Here is an 11,155-nt window from a genome sequence, read left to right on the forward strand (position 1 = left end):
AATTGCTAGTCATATGGAATTGTGGAAATGTTCCATAAGTGGAAGGTAATCATAAAATCTGTGTAAGATTAGAAAATTGAATGCAAGAAGGATGTTCAAAGGAATGTACTTTGAATATGAGACTTCGTTTCCATGGAATTGTTCTCCATTGGAATTGTAACACCGTAATTTTTCAAACAATTTTTCATTAAAAATCACATGAATCTCGTAATGCATTTCACAAAAACCTCATTTAAGTTTACAATTCAAACTCCATAATTGTTTAGTGAAAACCCAGGATCTTCAAAAACCTAATTCCTTCTCTTGTGTGTACAATCAAGCCGGTGCCTTCCCGCGATTCCTGAGAACAACCTGAAACACATAACACATAACACGGTAAGCACGAAGCTTAGTGAGTTCCCCAAAATACCAAATATAACACATATTAGCCACTTGAGGCTATAACTCTATGAGCCCACGGGCCCTAACTCTGTGGACCCTCTGGCTCTAACTCTGTAGACCTTCCGGTCCTAACTCTGTAGCTCTGGAACACATACACAACATAAATCACATAGAAATAATGTAGTGCATCACATCACATAAATAACATACAAGATACTATGTCACATAACTCTAATTACCACTCTAAGTAAAGTATAGTGATAAGACTCACCTGACAAGCAGCAAGTAAATACCCTCGCACCCGAAACTCGAACTAGCCTCCGCCTAGCACAAAAGATGAATATCTCTAATCAATATTCTTTACACGACTCTAATAAATGAGGGATATTCTTCTATTTCTAACTCTTGAATTGGGTAAAAGACCATTTACCCCTCCATGGTCTCCATTACTCATGTTGACCAAACCCCAGAGTCAACAGAAGTCAAACTCAAGTCAACAGTCCATGTCTGACCCGACTCATCGAGTGCACTCATGCAACTCGTCGAGTCCACTCACATCCTCAGAAGTCTCATGAAGGTCCGGCTCAGCTCGTTGAGTTGACCCCCAACTCGTCGAGCTATCGCATGCTTAAGCTCGTCGAGACAAACCCTCACTGACTCGTCGAGTCAACTCATGGACTCGACGAGTCCCTTCGGTCTAATTCCTCATTCAGACATCCAAAGTCAGATCACTCATTCTAAACCCTAGATCTAGCCCTTTAAGACACCAGAGACACATAAAGTCTCGACCTTTACATTCATTCATGGCATAAATGCCTCAAAATGCCAAAACAAGCCCTTCTTAAGGTGTTAAGCACAACAACCCTCATACGGATGAATAAAGTTAGGACCTTTGGACTCTAAGGACCTCACAAGGTCCATATCTGAGGACTAGGCTTCTAGCTAATCCATTTTACTCAAAGTCCAAAACCAAAGATGGTAAAAGCCCTAGAACTCCAAACACATGAGATCTAACCAAAATAATGAGAAAGGTGCAGACTTTTACCTTCCTCAGAAGCTCTGGATGATCTATCACTGGATCCAACTTTGCCCCTCTTGATCCTTGCTTGATCTCCTTCTCTTCTTCTCAAGTGATACACTAAGAATCCCAAGATAGCTTCTCTCTCACTTTCTAGCTCAAATGACCTTTAGGGTTTGCTTCTAGGGAAAGGGTGGCCGCAAATGAGGCTATAAGTGCCTTTAAAAAGGTCCCAAACCCCAGAAATTAGGGTTTCTCTAATCAGCGCCTACTCAGCGAGTCTCTCCTCTGACTGGTCGAGTCCACTCATTAAGTCCACGGGAACAACCCGACTCGACTCGGCGAGTTGGACCCTCAACTTGTCAAGTATCTTCTTTAATCACAAGATCAAACTACATGATAATATCCCTGAAAATCTGGATGTTACAGGAATACTTTGTAATGTCTGTTGCCAAGTCTCTATGACTTTTGTGCATAGTCATTACAAGAGGACCATTGCATATAAGTTTAGAATCTAACATATTTTAGAAAATGGCAAGAATTTGGTATTCTTACATTTACCAAGGAATTTGGAATTGTGAAATGAGCATCAAGCTAAGGGCCTGCCTTCCCAGCTACTGAGGTAAGGGGCAAAGGATCCACTTGATTCATCATTTAAATGTTTTCCATTGATCTATTTTACAAAGAGAGGACCATAGGCAAACGTAGTGTGCATGCTTGGAGCATGGCATAACTATTGTTTTAATTCAAGTATTAAGTTGATTGATCGAAACATTATACAATGAATAATGTGTTATCAATATGGTGATTGTATAAAAGTTGTTTTATTGGTATTCATAAGTTCTGAGACCATATTGGATTCAATTATTCTTGTGTTTCACTTTGCATGTTTTGACTTCCCGAATAACTAGGTTATTCAAAATGTCCACAGTCGATCATACTTTAGAAGTAGGTATTGAGGCAAGACTGTCATGAATATGACTGTAGATTGTCTAGGTGTTTTAGACATAGCACTAGTTTGCTGTAGTGTTCATGAGTACTACTGGAATAAGATTCGAGTATTGGAATAAACCCAGGCTCATGTGAATCACTTCATGGATTTTATCACGAGTGATTGTGAAACGATAATATCTTATATTCTTAAAACAGAGACGTGTGAGTTGTAGCTTACAAATTGGTTGCACATTGATGATGCGTAAACGCACCAGTAACTTGGTGTTATAAAACGCATTGTTGTGTGTGATTTAATGAGTAAATATAGGAATCATATGAGTAGAAGTTTATCCATTCCTTTTACCCTTAGAGGGATAAATGCGATATCTGTGGGCCTCTCGATGATTTAGTGATGACACCCTAAGCGCTTGGCCAAGCCTGGACTGATTTCATTTGTTCAATTACTCAGTTATCATAAATCGGAAATCGGGAAACAACAGATGGACAAAGAGAATGATTATAATTGATGTCTCAGTCCATATGATATCTTGTAGAATGGAGGAATATATGATCTTTTATCTAATGGATGCGTCATTGACTAGGTCAAAGTTCAACAGCAGCTTTTAAGATCTACGATTGATATTCGGGTTGTGGACTCATACTTGCAATAATACTTATTAGACTTATCCTAGTGATAGACTGTTGGATTAGGTATCTAAGCCCATAACTATAATTGGTATGTACTTGACCCGAGAGTAGCATGGTCCATTTGGGTTGCCTTCACCAGAGAGATTTGATAGGATGGACTTTTGAGAAGAGGTTATTTGTGATTTATTAATAAATTATAAATTCTAATATATTAATATGAATTCATATTATTTAATTAGTATTGATCAAGAATTAAATTTGAATTGATTTAGTGATCAAAAGAGACTAATTAAATATACAGGGACTGATTAAGTAAATCAATGATTCTTATAGTGTGGGCCAATGATCCATGGTTATTTAAGATGGGCTAAACCAATATGATAGTAGATGGATAGTCCATGGAGGTTTAACCCATGGATCCAAAGTAACATGAAGGGTCATGTGAATTAGGGTTTGCATGGATGTAACCCTAGACTTTGCCACACTATAAAAGAAACCCATAGTCACCAAAATCGGCCCCATGCATTCTAAAAAGAGTGATAAATGATTTTGTGTGCTAAGTAGCCTCTATCTCAAGTCCTCCTTTGTTCATGGTCTTTGTAAACAATTTGAGGCATCACATTTGAGGTGCTAAGTTCTTAAAGGCCAAAACTACAAGCTACAACAAAGAGGTAATTCCATAACTCAATTCTTTGTTGTTTATGTCAATTGTATGCTAGTTGTAGGCTTAATGCTTTGGAAACAATATTGCATGTATAATTAGAGAAAACATAGATCCAAAGCATTTAGGGTTGTATGTGCATCATAGGATGTTGTAGTATACAAAACCCAACAATAATAACATATCATCAAATACACATAAAATATACACATAGCATAAACATATAAACATTCCTCAGGCCCCACTTGACATAGGACCAAAATCCGAAAGCATACTAACATTCCACGGGCATTTCGAAATCCAAAAACATACAAATACAGACACATGCACGAATCACAAAGACATCAAGCATACAAACATTCCTTGGGCATCGCCCGACATCATACCGAAATCCAAAAAGCATATAAACATTCATCGGGCACTGCCCGGCATCGGATTGGAATCCGGAAACATATAATCATACAAATAGGCCGGCATTGGTGCCTTCGACTCGTTCCTATAGGAGGAAACTCACCTGGCAAAGCTGAATGCAGAATCTCACGGTAAGGAATCTCTAACGGCTGCTCCGACGACTCCCCGAGCTGTCATTACCACAATAACACTTAGTCATAAACTGATAATCCTTCTTAGGGGAAAACGACCATTTTACCCCGGATCTAATTTGGCCCATGCCTAAGGCCCAAAACCATAACATGAAGGCCCAAATCTAGATAACCTTCCCAAGCCCACTAGTGGCCCACCAATGACCCAATTTTCTAAATTGGGCCCAACCCCTCTAATGGACCTTACTCTAGACCCAACATAAGATACAGTCCAATGAAAGCCCAAAGGATTATCCACTAAGGCCCATACTAGTAAAGTCCAAGGAAATGGCCCAAAGAAGCCCACTGACGTAACGAACGCAGGGCGTTCCCTTGTGGAACGATGGGCGTTCCTCCTCAATTCAGATCGCGAGTCTAAACGGGAATGCAACGCGTTCCTGAGCCTTACGCAGCGTGTTCGCATGTTGGTTCCAGAAAGGCTTATTGAGCACTTAATGCTTAAAGTCATGCTATCCAAACATATATCCAAGCCATCTAGGACCTCTAGAATCATAAAGTCATGGACTTGGTGACTTTGCATGCCCCCAAAGGTCCCAATCTCAAGAAATGGCAATCAAATTCCATAAAAATACCCATAACTTTTGCATGAACCCATTAAGACCTTCAAGATGGCAACTTTTTGTCTTAGTGACGCAAATAGCACCAAGGGTGGCAACCCTACGCCTAGGAACAGATTTAGAACGATAAAGCTCCATTCTTAGGACCACAAAGGTCCAAAAACTCAACATAAGATATGTAAGCACTCAAGGATCAAGTTCAAGACTTTATACCTTGAAAAGGTCTAAAATGAAGTAACAATCCCAGATCTACAACTTCTCCTTTGAACCACCACCTTGCTTTGCTCTTCACTTCCTTGGAGAATGGATCCAAAACACCAAAATGTTCTCAAAAGGCCTTCTAAGAACAAGAACACACAAAATATGGATTAGGATTTCGTAGGAGTAGCTTGAGGGTGAGAGGGAGGCTGGACTTTAGGGCATAATGTTCTATATACAGGGATCAAACCCTAAACTTAGGGTTTTTCATTCTGCACGTGAACACAACGCATTCCTCCAGGGAACGCCCCACGTTCAGGCTCCACCTCCAAAATCCAGAATTGGCAGAAATAGTCCTTGTTTCCTTCAAACTTGGTAATTACAAGGTCCAAAAGCAATAATTCAACATATAAGGGACCAAAATATAAATATTACCTGGACTGATCGTTACATATTTGTGCATTATGTTTTCTTCAAACCCTTTACAGCATCATGTTCGAAGAGCACCACCATTTGCAGCATCACGTTCGTCATCCAGGTTCCTTCTTTAATATGAAGTTCTTAATTTTTATTAATTGTATTCGATTTCTCATTAGTTTTTATTTGATTGTGATCTTTGAATGCATAAATAATATTGATTATAAATGTTAGTATTAGTTTTTCAATCTTTTACTTTTGTGTTTTTAACCTTGCATTTGATGTCGCACTCTACACATTTGATAAAATGCCCATGGGAAAAGCACAAAGACTTTTGATTAACTGTATGTATGTATGTGTGTCTTACATAATTAATTTTTTCTGAGATTGTTTAGATTGCATGATGGTTGATGATTAAAACTACCATTTACCCTTCAGCGTTTTTAATTATCAATATTATATTGCTATTAGTTTGACATATTTGCCCATAATTCTTGGTTTTAACATATTTTGTTAATATCAATGTACTTTGACTTTAATATATAATGTTTTGAATTGCAATTTCTAAATTTCTTTTGAGTTGTTTATGTGTTCAGTAGATACAAAGTGTATTGTAATTTCTATTTTGTATTTAACATATTTAGTGAATAGCAATATACGTATGTGGTTTTTTTATTTAAAAAGTCAAAGTTCTTATTTCAGCATTTTCCCTAATCTGTCTCTGTCTTTGAAAGGTCATATTGGTCATGGAAAACCCTTTTTGGTCGAACTCAGTGAAAAAAGTTTCGTATTTATGACAGTCAGTCTTGAAAATAATGTAGTTATGAAAAATTATAAAATAAGATAAAAAAAATTATAATATGTTAGGAGATTTGTAAAAAGTACAATTAGTAAGAGCGTTACAGTTATTAGAAAAAAAATAAGATCGTTAACATTTGTAAAATTACAATATGTAAACTAAATCGTCACAATAGTACCGACATGTCATTATTTGATATTTTATATAATTGAAAGATATATACCAAATTGCATTGATGATATACCAAAATTATTTAAAGTTGCGCCAAGTATAAAGCAAAGTACTTTTGAACACTAAATAAACAAAAAATAAACATAAAAGCCAGCACTTATATTCATAATCAATTTAAAATAAACCAATCATGATTTAAAAAAGAATTTCCATTGATGATATACAAAAATTAAATTCGTATAACATTTAACATTCCAAAAATTATACTCGGTGACTTTATTTGAATAAAGAAAATAGTTGTTAATATTTAATTCAGTGAAAAAACGGTACATTGGTTGTCAATATAGGTTTAAATTAAGTAACTTTATTATGGAAAAAAAAAAGTCTAATTAAAATGTTTATGCATATATAACAATACAATTAAGTAACATTTTTAAATAATTGAAAAACATAGAATAATGATAAGTAGAAAATAGTTAATTCAAAAATACAAAAAAATTATCATGTGGCAAAATGAATGAGAAAAGAATATGTGGCAAAATAATTCTTATTTATTATGATAAATTTTTTTCTATGTTGCTTTATCTTTTTTTTTTTATTGTGTTGACTTTTTATAACCTTATATGTAGTTTTTTTATATGTTTCCAGCTTTTAAAATTTTATATTTTGACGACTTATGTGTTTCCTTTATCAAATTCAAATATTCCAAAATCGGATTTCGATCGAAGCCTACCAATTTAATCATCGTTAATTTCATCTATAATTTCACTTAATTTAAATTTGTATTTTCCGTATATAAATTTTTTTAAAGATCCCAATTTTTTCGCTCCAAAAATATTTCAAGCATTTATTTCTTACGTGTTTTTTCTCAAATTTAAATTTGTATTTTCCTTATATCCATAAAAAAAAGTTTATTTTGATGACCTACGTGTTTCTTTTATCAAATTTAAATTTTTCAAAATCAAATTCAATCGTAACCTACCAATTTAATCGTCATTGAGTTCATCCATAATTTCACCAATTTAAATTTGTATTTTCCATATATAATATTTTTTAATGATTCTGATTTTTTTTCTCCAAAAATACTTCAAGCATTTTTTTTAGATAATGTTGCTCAGTTATAATTATTATTTTCCTCATATAAATTAATAAAACCAACCACTATGCCTATATATATATATATATATATATATATATATATATATATATATATATATATATATATATATATATCGATTTCATAAGCAACATTAACACTAAACAAAAGTGATTAAATTTTTTTTTATAACATATCAACCTATTTTGTTTTATCTTTATATAGTAACAATAACATTTATAAATTTACACAACAAATATACATATTTCGAATTTTTCATAGTATTATACTTTACAAATTATAATTCCCTCCAAAAATAATATTCGTCAGTAATTTCATCCATAATTTCACCCAATCTAAATTTGTATTTTCCTTATATAAATTTTTTTAATGATTCCGATTTTTTCCCCACAAAAATATTTCAAGCATTTATTTCTTAAATAATTTTGCGTCATTATAATTATTTCTTTTCTCATATAAAATAATAAAACTTACCAATATGCCTATACATTTATATTTTAGTTTTACAAGCAACATTAACACTAAAAGAAAGTGATGGATTCAAGTTACGATTCATTTTCTTCAAGAAAAGAAAAACTAAAAGTCTTGTCTCTAATGTTTTACCCATCAATCTTTTGTCAAATTACACTAATGTAATTATCTATGATTTTAAAGGTACTCAAATATGACAAAGAATGTCGTTTAACTAATAAAACAAAAAAAATTGTCTACAAATAAGTCCTTCAACAATTATAAATATTTATCGATTTCAATGCATCTTTTACAAATTTCAAAAATACCAATAGCCATAATTTTTTTAATAATTATTATGCATATATATAGACATTTATATTTTTTTAGGCAAAATTTCGTATATGCCCTTGCTAAACATCTAAATATCGTATTTGCCCGACGTAAATTTTTAATATCGTATTTGTCTTTCTTAATGTTTTTTAATATCATATATACTCAAATCTAATTTTTTATACTTTTTTATTGATTTATAATTCTTTTTTTATAATTGTAAATCATTATAATAAAAAAAAAAACATTCTAAATGGACAATATTGTCCTTGGTAGTTACTATCTCATATCATGATTGCCCAATGCATCACAAATCACGATTGCAGCCTTCATATCAACATCGTCGGTTCTTCCTGTTGTCGCACACACGCATCAACCATCGCACCAGATTAGAAATTCCCCTGTTGTCTCACACACACACATCACGCATCACAAAAACCACATTTTTGGCTGCTATGATGATCGATTGGCAGGTGATCATCATGTTTAACCCTTCTGATATCAGTTATCTGATAATTTTATGGTTTTCTTTGTCAATTGAACATTCAGTTTGGGATTACAACTAATGAATAAGTCACATACACATCTGGAATCCCGAATTGTTGATTTCCCTGTATCATTTTCACAATTCCTTTTCCACATATGCTCTTCTTTTAAGCCACTTCTTTTAAGCCACGACTCAAAACCATATGGTTAATTTTGGTTATGGATGTTCTAATTTTTCATTTATACGACAGACAACGGGTAATGTTGTAACGTCCGGGTTTCAGGGCTAAGCATTTTTATCAATGTAATAGTCTAGGTCAACTCTTGTAACTCTTTTTGAAGTAATAAAGATGAAATATTTGAGTATTACATGAATTATGTGTACTAATGTGCTTATAAATTAATTATAAATGTATAATTAATAAAGAATAAAAATAAGCATCAAAATTAAAGTGTGAGATATTCCCTATATCTCTACATAAAGCTGTAGAATATGTCTCAAGGTTTCCGTACATATAAAGAACGCCAAAATCCGAGTTATAACGAAGAAGTTATGACTCGTCGAAGTTTCGCGACAGAACCAACACGATACCGGGAAGCATAAATAGTGAATTTATGATAGAGCGAGATTTAGCCTTAGCGATCTAAACGAAAGTCGTAGAATATGTTAAACTAAGAACATCGATAAAAAGAACGCCCAAATCTGACTTCGTATGAAGAAGTTATGATTTTTCGAAGTTTCGGATTAGTAGTGTACAACCCGAAATTCGAATATTAGATCGAGTGATTTTTAGCCGACACGACCTAAACGAGAATAGAATATCTCGTTAAAAGTAGCGTAACGAGAAAAAGATGGGCGAAAACGGATGTCGGATGAAGAAGTTATGAGGATTTAACGGACCAATCTTGTCCCGGCCCGTTAATAATATAAAATTTAAAATCAAGTCAAAATTAGCCGACAGAGTCTAAACGAAAGTTGTAGATTACGTTCCCACCTTCGCGTGGACATAAAGAACGTCGAAAACGGAGCTCGTATGTGAAAGTTATGATTTTTAGAAGTTGGAAGGTGAATTTGCGAAACAGATGCATGGATCGATGACGTGGCAAGATCACAGCCGTCGCTTGCGGCCCACGGTCCTCGCTTCGGATGATGACACCTGCCCTCGCTGTACGCCCCGCGTCCGAAGTCTGTACACCCTGTGTACCTTCGCTCTTATCCACTCCGAGGTCGTTCCACGTGCCAGCTAGCTGGAAGTCTTATCCGAGGAGTACGCCCAGCGTACCCTCGGTACGCCCAACGTAATGTCCGAACTTCGGCCTATAAAAGCCAGCGAAGGCTGCCGACTTTCTTGCACATTTTTCACTTCTCTCTCTAGTTTCTTTCTCTCTCTACAACCCCAAACCCCCACTAAACCCTAGAAAAACCCCCTAGCACCCTAGGGAAGCCCCGAGGCTCCCGGAGTCCCGAGAAAAAGGAGTCTTTCGGTTTCGAAACGCTGCTCCAATTAAGTTCCGATTTTCGATAAAATTCGCTGTAAGTGTGCTACGCTTACGCAATTTTTAATATAACTTTCAAATAATTATAGGAATGTTATTAGGTCCTTAAAATAATTATTTGGGCTATTATTATGAGTTATATTGAGTGTTATTAACGCTTATATAATAATAATAATAGTCAGACTATTAATTTGTCGCGGTTATCGTTAGACTAAACCTTAGTGGTATCGATACTAGGTTTTATCGAAGGAATATCGTTTTGAGAGTACCGAAGCGCTGTCCGAGTGCTGAGTCACCACCTTTCAGGTGAATGCATAGTTACTTTCAGCTTACACATAGATATGAAGTATTTTATATAAATTACATGCTATGTGTGCATATTATCTGAATACTTGCTATCTATGCTGGATGAACATTGTTATACATGTTTTCAATGATTTAAACTGTATATGTATTTTATATCTACGAAAATGTTGGGGTAAAACATGGGTAGATGTAATAAGTGATGTGTGATAAAATGATGAGAGGCCTCGATGTTGATGTTGTTGATTTTGTCATCTAGCGGAGTATGGATGATGACCACGGACTCTTCTAGACAGTCCAGTGGAACACTAGCAGGCTCGCAACCTGTAGGTGTTTGTGAACGATGTGTTCACCGGTGTACTCCATCCCCTACATGGTTGCCTTTAGGACATTTATTACTGAGGAATCCCCTTAGCAGTAGTGTCCGTCCCGATGATGATCCTTAGGCTAGGTCCCTTATGATAGGTGTTTAGGGACGTAAAGTGAGGATAACGGGAACGGGTAATCGAGTTATTATTGATTGATGAAACTAATAAACTTATTTATTGTGGGTTGAAAACCCTATGTGCTCACCAGGCTCCCAA

This window comes from Lactuca serriola, chromosome 5 (assembly GCF_051521515.1).
Source record: "Lactuca serriola cultivar US96UC23 chromosome 5, Lser_US96UC23_V15, whole genome shotgun sequence".
NCBI classification, from domain to species: Eukaryota; Viridiplantae; Streptophyta; class Magnoliopsida; order Asterales; family Asteraceae; genus Lactuca; species Lactuca serriola.